Below are 13,082 nucleotides of genomic sequence, written 5' to 3'. Positions count from 1 at the left end.
TTCTGCCCTCGGTGGAATACAAGCTTCATTCAGGTGAACATGCAATACATATTGCACAAATACATATGTGGATGTGCATGCATCCACAACCTTATGACCAACCATACACGGGATAATAAAACTCTCCCTTCTGAGTATTCATCTTAAATACTAAATAAAAATCTCTCTCCTGTTCAAACAGTCAAGGCTTTGGAACTTATTCCCTGTGATCTCCTTGTATGTTGTAAACAAAGATTCCTTTGTTTGACAACTCCACCTGTTTCTGTGATTCACCAAAGACTGACCTCAGTTAGTTCAGTTGCTGTAATGGCTTTCACTACTCTGATTCTACCTCTGCAAGTCTCCAAATTTAACTATTTTTTCTCCCAATTCCGCATGTTCTTGGCTTTAAACTGCAACTCTGAAGAGAAGATTTGCTTGTTTAAAAAAAAAAATCAAGAAAAGGGAGTTGTAGTCAACATTGTTACTTTGAACTTCCTGCCCTAAGGGGCTCTCCTGTTCTTTCTCTTTGACTTTCTGGACTAAAACGACAGAAATTTGGCAATACATCACTCCCCAATCCAGATTACTGCCAGAACAGTTTATACTCTTAGAAAAATATTAGTTTAAAAGATCACATAATTAAATACTTAAGCATGTAGTGTAATATAGTGGTTTACAAGAAATATATTTTGGTCATCTGAATATTTGGTTTTCAACCATGGCTACTGACTCACAGCTCCTAAAACTCTTGGGATTTCCTGTGATAAGGGTGAGAGAGGTGTGTTTTGTTATGTTAATGAAGTGACCTTCAGACCTCACTCAAGGCAAGGGCTGTTTGCCTGAAGGACCAACCACTTGGTGAAAGCCTTCACAACTTTTTGCCCAAAGTGCCTCCCCTTCCTCCCAATACAGGATTATCTGGGGAGGGAAGAGGATCTGGAGATTAGATCAGCAAATGACAATGATTTAGTCAGTCATGACTATGTCATGAAGCCTCCACAGAAAAGCTGAAAGGACTGGGTTCAGAAAGCTTTTAGTTTGTTAAATGTATGAAAAGGCAGGAAGAGTGGCAGTCTTACAGAAGGTAATAGAAGCTCTGTGCCCATTCTCCATACCTTGCCCTGTGCACTTCTTTATCTATCTATTGATTTAAATCTTCTATTATATCTTTTAATAAGCTGGCAAACATAAAGTAAGTATTTTTCTGAGTTTTGTGAGTCCCTGTAGCAAATTAAAAGAACGTAAGAAGTAGGCCACTGGGACCTCCAACCTGTAGTTGCTCAGTCACAAGCACAGGTAATAACCTGGGGCCTACAGTGAGACTGGCATCTGAGGTGGGGTTGGAGATAGTCTTGGAGGACTGATCCCTTAACTGATGAAATCTTACACTATGTTCAGGTAGATAGTGTCAGAATTTAGTTGAATTCTTGGAGATCCTGCTGTTGTCTGAAAATTATTTGGCATTGTTGGTATGATGTCCTAAAGCCCAAAAAGATATAGCTACCTCAAAATAAGAATACGGTTGACAGCTTATATATAATAAGTGAGTATTTCAGGGATTTAAAATATACCCAATAAATAATGTAAGGAAATAAGGAAAGATTTTGAAATAAAAACAAGAATAAGAACCTAGTGGTACTAATAGATTAAATATATGTAATCTAGTTGAATTAAGAATACAATGGATAGAATACGTAATGGATTCAATAGAGATAAGAAGTCACTTAAGGATATAGTCATCTGGATACCAGCAAAGCATTAAAATTATCAATATAAAAGAGGTGTAAGATGTAGGTGATGTGTGTGGAACAAAAGCTAGAGAAGAAATTAGATTTCCTTACTACTCATAGCCTGTTGACAAGTCCTTGAAGCTCCTCTGGGGACTCAGCTGCTTCCATGTGGACACATCCACTCAGGGCAAAAAGCATTCTTAGTCCACCCCCCAGGATACTGAAAATCTACTTTCACATGTAAAAATTACTTTGGAAACTTCTTTATCTCTACTCCCCACCCCTGCCCTCAAGATATACATTGGCAATCATCTCCCAAGCATATACCCACTGATATACATCAGAAGAGTCTCTTCCCTGAGTTTTTACTAAATAGTAAGAAATGACCTTTCCCTAACAATAGCTAGCCCCCTCAAGGTCCTGGAAACCTTGTTTATAAAATACCTTGAAGGCTTGTGCTATCCCTAACCTCCTCCCAAATTGAAAGTATATAATCAGCCACTCTTCATGATCCTCTCTCTCTACTCCAAATAAATAAATAAATATTTTTAAATAAAATAAAATAAAATAAATGACTTTTTTTAAATGAAAGAAGAAAAAGGAAAGAAATATTTGAATATTAATGTACATCTATTTCTCAAGCATAAAATAGTCAAGACACTGGATTAAAACTTACATACAAGAAAAGAAAGAAAATATTCATAACTATAGTTGACTCTATGAATCCCAAACTAGGGCATACATACCAAAGACACATAAAAAAAATCACAAGTGTTAGAGAGAAAAAAAATAATTCATTAATAAAGAAACAAGAATCAGACTGACAGAAATTTTTTAAATAACATCAGATATAAAAAAGAATGAAGTAATAGCTTTATTATCTTGAAAAAAAAATCGCAAATGGAAACATTTAGATCCTTATAAAATGTCATTGGCATAGGAAGGCATAATAAAAAAAAATTTTCAGGAATACAGACCACAGATAATTTGCCTTAATTTGTGTAGGCAGCACTTAAATACTAATATCATTTTAACAGTTAAAATATACTCTATGACCTTTGAGGTTGGGGAAAAGAGGATGACCAAGTCATCTTGAAATAATTCAGTTTTATGAAAAAAGTAAAAAGATAAAAAAAAAGACTTGTAGAAAAGAGAGATAAAACATATGCATAATAAAAATAAATAAACAAATAAACAGCTGGAGTGCCTGGGTGACTTAGTCGGTTCAAGTGTCTGCCTTCAGCTCAGGTGATGATCCCAGGGTCCTGGTATTGAGCCCTGCATCAGGCTCCCTGCTCAGTGGAGAGTCTGCTTCTCCCTCCCATTGAGAAAAAAAATTTGACTTATTTATTTGAGAGAGATAATCTTTAAATTTTACTTATTTATTTGAGAGAGAGTGAGAAAAGAAAAACATGCTCACAGCAGAGGGAATAACAGAGGGAGAGGGAGAAGCACGCCACTGAGCAGGGAACCCCCTGCGGGGCTCTATCCCAGGACCCGGGTATTATGACCTGAGCTATAGGTAGACACTTAACTCAGGTACCCCAATAAATACAATCTTTTAAAAAAAATAATTAATAATAAAAATAAATAATATTTCAGATAGTATGATTTTTTCACTGTAAGACTTGGTATAAAAACAGGATGACATACTTGTCTAATTATAGCAAAAGACTTTGATAAGTTTAGATGCAGTAGTACATAAAAAATTTAACTTCTTTCATTAACTGATAATTTAATTAGATTAAATTAAGAGACATCAAAATTTAGAGAATCTAATAGTCCTGATCTATTAATAAATGTAGCCATCCTGACCCCAAAACAAGAGTCTTCAGTAAGTATATAAGCATAAGTTGAACATTTACACAAACAGGCCATTATTTAGGCCAGAAGTATATGCCAATAAATTCCTAGAGTTAAATATCAGGCTATATTTTCCAAGAATAAGGCAATAAAATTAGAAAACAATGACCAAAATATTAAATTCATATAATTGGAAGTTAACTTCATACCTAAAAAGAAATAATACAGCTGATTCAGAAATTTTTAGAATTACAGTACTTTGGTAATATCAAGTCTCAAAATGAGTAACGGACAGGTGGGGCTAGCAAGAGACTCGTGGGAGGATTAAATCATGGGCCCCTGTATCTCAGGTGCAGTAGAAGCAGTGGATTTGGAATTTCAGTTTTTCCACAACGTTCCACCACAAGCTGGTTAGAACTGTGCAAAAGCAGGAAGGGAAGCCCCAGTAAAGTGGACTGGGGATGCCAGAAGGGGAGGCTGGAAGGGGGCGCCTGGTGCTCAGTGCCCATTACAGACATTTACACCTGCATCCAAGATAGCAAGATATCCGGGAGGCCCCTGAACCAAGAAAGTGACAGCCCTGCAACAATGATGACAGACAGGGAGCGGTACACACGGAGATGGGGAGGCACTGTGCTCAGGGAAGTACCCACACTGGGAAAATACCTACTCTCCCCAAAACCGGCTACAGAGTCCTCACTCTGGCTCCAGAATTTCCGGACTCAGCACAAGCCTGGAGTGGGTGTGGACACAGGAAGGACCCCGCAGGGCTGAGTTGGGGAGAGCACAAGCACCGAAGCAGGCGGACGCTCCCTGACTGCAGACCATCTGAGGAGCCCCAGGAACGGAATCTGCGAGCACACAAACACAGACAAGGACCAAGGAGCACCCGAGCCCAGAAAGGGGGGACCCCACAGCCCCGCGCACAGCACAGCAGGAGGCCACGTCTCCTCACACAAAACGACGGAAGCCCCAGTGTCTACACAGGGCGCCCTTTCTCTGTGGGGTCCTGAGACCACGAACCCCTTGACAGTCCACTCAGGGACTTCTCCTCACCTCCTCCAGCGTCTGGTCCTTAGGAGGTTGGACTGCTGGCAGTGTGGTCGCGTCCTCCACAACGGGTCCGGTCAGTGTGGATGCAGAGCCACACCCTCCTCAGCTTGTCCTGTCAGGGTGGGAGGCGCCCCACATTCTCCAGAAGTCTCCACAGTGTGTTCTGAAAAGGCAGGGCTCAGGTCCCAGCTGTGGCTGTGAAGCCTGGGCTCAGGGCGGGAGCTGGGGTCTGGCGCCCTCTGCAGGCGGTGGAAGGCAGTGCAGGACTGTGGAAGCTCACCCTTCAGTGGAAGGTCCTGCTCCCTCCTGGGGTCCAGTTTACACCATTTCATTCCGGAAATTCAAGCTGCATGGAGCCCAATACCCCCCAACTTCCCCCCAAATAGCTAAGGAACAATGAATTGGAAACAATGTGGAATTACAGCAGTCCTTGACCCAAACAGTGTCACTGAACATGGCCCTGATGCAGACCCACACTCTGACCTCAACTTGGTCTCAAGACTGGACCCTACCCTAATCCAAGACCCTAACCCTAGCCCCCAACCCAAACAATGTTCACAAGAATCAAGAGGTAGAAACTGCAAATATCCATCAATGGCAAGTGCATAAGCAAAGTGTGGTGAAGGGTTTGAATTTGGGTTCAGGTTCAGGTTTTAGTCAGAGTTCTAATCAGGCTTTGGGTTTAGTGTTACGTGAGGATTTAGAGTGAAGGACAAGGGAACAGAGTTATAGTTTAGGGATTTAAGTTTATGATTTAGGCTTTAAGACTCAGGGCTTATGGGATAAAGTTCAAGGTCAAATTTGGGGTTTGACTTCATGCTGAGATTTGGGTTCAGGTTTCATGACTTGGAGGTCTGGTTTAGGGTTTGGGTTCGTGGTTCAGGGCTTGGATCCAGGGCTCAGGTACAGGCTTTGGGTTCCATTCCAGGTTTGGGATTCAGGGTTCTAGTTTGGGCTTTAAGGTCAGCTTAGGTTTCAGCGTTGGTAGGGGTTAAGGTTAGGTTTAGGGATGACACATTTTCTTCACTTGTCATCATGGACAAAATAATTCTATCTGAAGTTTCTAAGTCAGAAATGTATTTCCTCTGGGGGTGCCAGGGTGGCTCCGTGTGTTAAGCCTCTGCCTTGGGATCAGGTCATGATCTCAGGGTCCTGGGATCGAGCCCTTCATCAGGCTCTCTGCTTGGCGGGGAGCCTGCTTCCACATCTTTCTCTCTGCCTGCCTCTCTGCCTACTTGTGATCTCTGTCTGTCAAATAAATAGAATTAGTAAAAGCTATTATATGATCTTTTACAAACCATTTCCTATCTTTGCATTCTCATATGCCAAGACAGACAGGGATTATTTAAAACCCTGAAGAGAGTGCTCTTGCTTTTAAATTGCCTGTAACCTTCGTGTAATAGATTTATGATTGATGATAGATTTAGTTAAAATATAACTATTTAAAATATTTACTCTCAGTAAACGATTTCAACCTATGCTCATTTAAGTAACTTGGTGCATAATCTCTTTTCTATTAAACCATAGTGCAAGGACCAATGCCGCGTTCCCGAGAGAACCCCAAGCTATTTTTCTAGAATGGCCATATGCATATATATCCGGCGTCCTGTTTTCACTCCCTTTGTGGAGCACCTACCCTGGAGGTCATGTAATAACCAATGACCAAAAAAACAAACCAAAAACCCAAACATCCAGGTCGAAGTGCCATCCCTGCCTGGAGTGGAGGAGACTGCTCAGACAGATCCCAGGCAGGCATCTCAGCCCAGGCCTGTGCTGGGGAAGCTGGTTCCTGGCTTTGGGCGCAATCTGGAAGCCAGCAAACTGACCCAAGAGTGCAGCTGGCGTTTAGGACTGATGATCTTTTCGCAGCCAGGCTGCCTGTGGACACCTGCTCAGGGAGCCATGCTAGGAGTCTGCCCAGCGCAGGCACTGGCAATGGGGCAGCATGCTAGGGCATAGCCCTGCACCCCACCCAGGGCTCAGGCCTCAGGAGTGAGGGGGCGGGGCCGGCGCAGAGATGGGTCTTTGCTAATTTCCAAAGCTGGAAGTGAGCTCTCAGAGGACTCAGGAGGGAGGGGGGCGGGGGCGGGGCGGGGGCAGCCAGGAGAAGGGGCTTTGCTAATTGCCCAGGCGGGAGGAGGGGCGCACAACGCCAGGGTGCTGTGCTACAGCCCAGTCGGGACTGCAGGACCCACCATACTCGCTGCCCCTGCGCTCCCATGCTCCAGCTTAGCCCCAGAGGCCGCGGTGTCCCGTTCTCATTCCCGCCGCCTGCTGCCCCTCCCTGCCCCATGGCTTCTCTGGAGGACCCTCTGCTCACAGGTAAAGTGACACCGCGACGCGCCCTCACCTGAAGCAGTACAGTGCTACTGGGCTTTTCAAGGAAGTCATGCTGTCCCTTGGGACCTACTGGAGCCCACTGGAGCCCACAGGAGCCCACAGGAGGTGGGGAGAAGTAAGATGCCACCGGGTCCTGTCCTGAGCTGCTCCCAGCCACCAGCCTCACCACATGGTGCAAGAGGGACCCCAGAACAAAGGAAGGATACAGGCCAGCATGTCTGCTGGTGGCCCTGGGCACTTAGCTCATTGCAGTGAACCACACCGCCTCCTCAACCCACGCTTTTAAAGCCTCCATTTTCGTTTCTGGCTTTCATGTCTGTAGGAACATGAGCCAGATCTAACTCATCTCCGACAGAGAATTCTGACTCACCCCGTGTCAGATTTTTATGAGTGGCTGTGATAGAGTAAGATAGCAATGCTCCAACCAACGGACAGTTTCCTCCCACTTGACCTCAACAGTCTTATACATTTTCTTAGCGAAAACATCTTGTCTCCTTCCATTAAGCTCATAACGTGGTCTAATAGTATACATGCGCCTTCCTTAGATGCGAAGCGATACAGAGGTCCTTTTTTTTTTTTTTTTTAATTTTACAAGGTAAAGTCAGTGAACACATCCAACTTGACGAATACGTCTCTAAAATGTCAATCCAGGCAAAGCTTTTTCTGCCTACAGTTTGGAGCCTACGTGGTGACATTTTTAAAATGCTTTCAGTCCCTCAGTGAGGCTCTTAGAAGCTAGCCAGGGCTTACTACGTGCCAGGCACTGTGTCAGGTGTTGGAGCTAAAGGGAAGGAGAGCTTGGAGGCTGGCTGGGGAGGGACATCCATGACACAACGACAGCTAGAAACGGAGGCCAGTGCTAGAAAAGAGAGAGCAGGCTGCATGGAGAGTGTGTACCATGGGGCTTGTGAGCTCACGAATAAGTGGGAGTAACAGGAGTGGGGAGATGGGGGAGAGAAGAGGGTCTTCCCATCAATGGGAATCACCTGTGCTTGGAGGCAGGTGGCATGAGAGGTCTCCACAGGAAAAAGGAGGCAGTGTGGTTGAAGGGCAGAGAGATGGGGCAGAACAAGCATCAGTCAGTTGGAGGGGTATGAAGAGACTGATGGGAGAATTATGGGTGCCTTTGGAGGACTGAGAATTTGTTAGAAGATCAGTGCAGATTTCTATGGAGACAAATGCCAGGAACTGATAGGTCTTTGAAAGTTCACTCTGGCTGCCTTTTGGCAAAGGGGTTGGTAAAAGGCACTTGCAGGTGTGAACACACCAGGTGGGAGGTGAGTGCAGGAAATCAGGTGAGGGAGCATGGGAACTTGATCTGGGGGTATATAAGGGAGAATAGCCTTTAAGGAGTTCCACAAATTGGCACCAGCTGTGGCTTCATTACAGAGCTGGAAGGGGGAGGTGGGTGTGTCCTGGGGGTTACAGAAATTACATGAGAAAGGGAAGTCTTTTTAGATCTCTTTTTCAACTAGAGGAACTCTCACCTTATTGATAGAATTCCAGAGTGGGAACCAATGATATGAGGACATCTTTGAAAAGTCTGAATATGTTCTTCGACATCTTTGCAAGTGACGAGGAGACCTTGACCTTAGGAGGCCTTGGCCCTCTTTGTAGCCAAAAAGATTTCACCTACAGATTTGGGTTCTCCCTTTTAAAGTCAAGGAGTCAGTCCTTCCAAAGGACACCTCCTATCATTTTACCCTCTCATCATACCTCACGTGCTGGCATCTCCAAGACCCTCTTTTCCAGGTTGAGAGTATCCACTTTGGCCGGGCTGGTCTTGCCAAGAACACCACCACAGGAAATCTAGAGCCTGTAGTGCTATTAATAACATCATCTAAGACTGTGTTTGCTGCCCTCATGGCTTCTTCCCACCATGACTCACTGAAGCTTTTAACACATTGTATCCATTAAGCTATAGTTCCCAAAGCTCATCTTCTCTAGTGCCATTAATTTTTAGGGGACCAGGCAAACCTTAAACTTGTCCCCCCTAATTGGATCCCTGTTCCCCCACAATCTATTTGAAAGCCTTTCACCATGATTCTTGAATGAGATCTGAGACCACTGCTGGTACCTAACACTTCTTGGCACCTTGTCTGTTAGGTTCTTGGAAGAGGAGATGGCTATGGAGGTGAGTGGGGATGGGAGTGGGAGGATTTCTCCCTTCACTTCCCTTTTTGTGTTTTCAAATAATGGGTTTTGAGGGGGCGGGAAAGTTTAACCAGACCATTTATTTTCCATCTCCCATCGATAAAATGTTTACCACTCCCCACTGGAAGAATTTAGATCTTTCCTTTGAATCTCCAGGAAAATCTCCCAAACCCAGACCACCACCATGTGGATTCAGCCATCTTCTGATTCACCTCCAGATTGTCTCCTCCTAACTGCTCAAGCCACAGGTTAAGGGCGAAATGTTCAATGCCCAAGCAATTAAGTGGGGAACACGTTCATCTAAGCAATTGCATGCAGCTCTCTATCTGCATACAGGGGGTCTCTCCCAAGCCTTTCCAACCTCAGCAAAAGAAGACAAAGCCGCAGCAGTCTGGGGTATATATCATTCATTCATTCCTGTGTTCAACACTCATGGCGGATCCCCACCAAGACAGTGGGAGAGCAAGGACTGGAGAAATCCTGGAAGCTGAAGTCTGAGGAGGATATCAAATTCAAGTCAGAGATGAAAGAAACATCTGGACTTGGTCCTCAGGTACATGCAGTATTCTGAACTGAAGCTAGAACCAGAGACCATTCTAATGAAAGGCCTCTACAGGTGGGCTCTCACAGGTGGGCTCCAACTCAGTTTCGTGTATATTCATTCATGAAATAGCTCTTTGGGTCAACATGCAGAAGAAAACCATTTCAGAAAACTGACAATGAGGAGAGGAAAGGGAAGCCAGAAGGCTTGTGAATGGGGAGAGAGGAGGAGCCAGGGCAGAAAACCAAGAATCCCTCCCTGCCCTCCTTGCTGCCAGGGAGGTCTGAGGGACTAGTTTCCACCTGGGATCCCAAGGCCAGAACAAAAGCAGCAGGGCCACCGCGGGGGAGGGAAGGGGGTCCTCAGCACAGGCGCATGGGGCTGCGGAAAGATGGGGGCTAGCGTGCCTGCTGGCGGGGGGGCACCTCGCAAGGCGCTGTCCCCAGCCCGACCCCATGAGGACCCGGGTTTGGCGCAGCGTCCGGGGTGGTCCCTGTGCCCTGGGGTTCGCGGGAGGCTGGGCCTCCACAACCCCCCTCTCCGCCCCCAGGTCGGGTCCGTGCTTTCTGCTCCAGGTGAGGGCACGGCGCGGTGTCACTTTACCTGTGTGCAGAGGGTGGTCCAGAGAAGCCTTGGGGCGGGGAGGGGCAGCAGGCAGCAGGAGCGGGACATCGAGGCCTCACACGGGAGCGCTTGGGCGGCGAGTCCGGTGGGTCCTGCAGTCTCGACTGGGCCGTAGCACAGCACCGCAGCGCTGCCCGCCCGTCCTCCGCCAGCCCCTCCACCTCCTCCCAGACTCTCAGCCACATCCTCTGTGAGCTCACTTCCAGCTTAGGCAATTAGCAAAGCGCCTTCTCCCCGCCGCCCTCGACCCGCCCCCGCCCTCCTCCCTCCTGAGTCCTCCGCGAGCTCACTTTTTGCTTTGGCAATTAGCAAAGCCCCTTCTCTGCGCCGCCCACGCCCCCCTCCCTCCTGAGGCCCCGCCCTGGCTGGGGCGAGGGGGAAGCCCCGGGGGCTGCAAGCGTTGCCAGCGCTGGCGCTGGGCAGCCTCCTAGCCTGGCTCCTTGAGCGGGTGTCCACCTGCGGCCTGGCTGCAAAAAGAGCATCAGTCCTGTTAACCCTGGCTGCACTCTCCCGTCAGTTTGCTGGCTTCCAGATTGCGCCCAAAGCCAGGAACCAGCTTCCCCAGCACAGGCCTGGGCTGAGATGCCTGCCCAGGATCTGTTTGAGCAGTCTACTCATCTCCAGGCAGGGATGGCACTTCCACATGGATGTTTGGGCTTTTTTATTGTTTTTTGGCCATTGGTTATTATTACATGACCTCCAGGGTAGGTGCTCCACAAAGGGAGTGAAAACAGGATGCATGATATACCCCTCACCTCCCATGCTGTCTTTCTCTTAAATAATAAGCACTGCCGAACTATCTGAGATTCTGTACCTTCTCTCCAGCCATGAACCTATCACTGTCTTTAACTCTTGAAAACTTCATTAGACAAATTAATGTGGTGAAGGAAGCAATATGAGAAAGCCTATTAATCTGATGAGCATGGAACTGAACAAACCCTATAGATACTTTCCCTTTGATTTCTAGCCTATCAATACCTACAGTGAGTCACATACACTCAAGATTATTGTTTTTATTGTATACTTTATATATTCATTGATTTTGGACTCGTTATCATTTTGTTGAAGTGTTAAACTATGGTAATAAACAAACTTTTAATTAACTTTTCCTCCTATGATACAAATATAACTTGCACTTGAGCTTTAGCTAATTTTATGTTCTAAAATTGCCAAAACAAAATGATCAAGGTTTCTAGATTATTTACTGTATTTTCTACTATATAATATTGTTCTATCTCTTCTGTATAAAGAAAATGAATGCTTGGGGCTCTTGGGTGGCTCAGTGCATTAAAGCCTCTGCCTTCTGCTCAGGTCATGATCCCAGAGTCCTGGGATAGAGCCCCACAACAGGCTCTCTGCTCAGCAGGTACTCTGCTTCCCTTTCTTACTCTCTGCCTGCCTCTCTGTCTACTCGTGATCTCTGTCTCTCAAATAAATAAATAAAATCTTTAAAAAAAGAAAATGAATGCTTGATAACTAAATGAATGCTTTACTGAACAAATTAAATATGGCAGTAGCATTTTATTTTATCATGCTTCACATATTAAACAATAATATTATATCACTAGTCTCCAAATAATCTACTCGCATAGTCATTTGGAAGCTTTTAGCAAAAGAATTCTTCCTCCTGATTGTAGTATAAAAGCCACAGAAATATACAGAAGACTCCTAGGATAGAAAGTTAGATCCAGTTATCCGTGATGCCTTGAGTAGGACCTGACCTATGTATGTCCTGGGATGCACTAGTAACTGTTACATGTGATAGGATTATATTTAATATATACAGTTTCATTTACTTCACAAAGGACATATAAATTTGAGAATAAAATATTGGATGAATCTATAAAGTCTATATTTATTTGTAACTAATGTGGTAGAATTAAGATGTTAATTTGAAAAAAAATTCATTGAACACATACACATATTCAATTGTTTTTATATATATAAACAGCATTATTTATTTATTTAAATAAATGCATTGTCAGTAAAATCCATTTACTTATCAATCATAAGGGTAATTTTAAGTACTAAGAATAAGAAATATGTGAAAAGATAAGTGTTCAAGAGTGCAGTTTGTGGTAATTAATACAATATGATAGGCTCATAAAAAAGATATATTACTTGAACTTAAAAGCTTCTATAATTAAGCGATGACCACTTGAAATTTGTAATTAGTCATGCTGCAGTTTTTCTTTGCACTAATTGCCCTTCCCCAGAAGTTCATTAAGAATTTCTGTGAATGTCCTTATGTTTAATCTCATTCATAGATTCCACTGCTGCTCATAAAACAAACCCAAAAAGAGAGGTAACTCTATGTGGCACTCCATCCACAAGCAATACATTCATAAATAATTAAAAAGCTCTCTACTTCATTTGTTACCCATTCAGCTAATAATTTAAATGAGTAACTGAGGCCATTTTACCAGCACTTTTAATAGAATGCGACTCAGAAACTTCACAGTGTTATTTAAGAAGAAATGCTCACGTGTTAAGGTTTTTATTTTTTTTAAATCAACAAAATAATTTTCAAATATTAAAAGCAAATGTCTCCTTTTCCTCCAAGTTTCCTTGCTATGTCAAAGTTACAAATAAATACATTAAAATCGTATTTTGAGTAGTAGATAAAAACAAAAGTTTTGAAACTGTGGGTTGAGTGTCTGGGTTAACTTGTATAAATATGTGAACTCAATGTATTTAGACTTTATTAGATTTTTTTTTTAGACTATTTAAAAATACATGCTCAGATAATGACAACATTATTTTATTCATTTTAATAAATTAATTAATTTATTTAATTATGTTTAGATATTTATTTATTAAATTAATGATTTAATATTTAATAATCTAAATTTGAA

The sequence above is a fragment of the Mustela nivalis genome (assembly GCF_964662115.1).
Source record: "Mustela nivalis genome assembly, chromosome: 7".
In the NCBI taxonomy this organism is placed as follows: domain Eukaryota; kingdom Metazoa; phylum Chordata; class Mammalia; order Carnivora; family Mustelidae; genus Mustela; species Mustela nivalis.
This window is presented reverse-complemented; position numbering follows the sequence as displayed.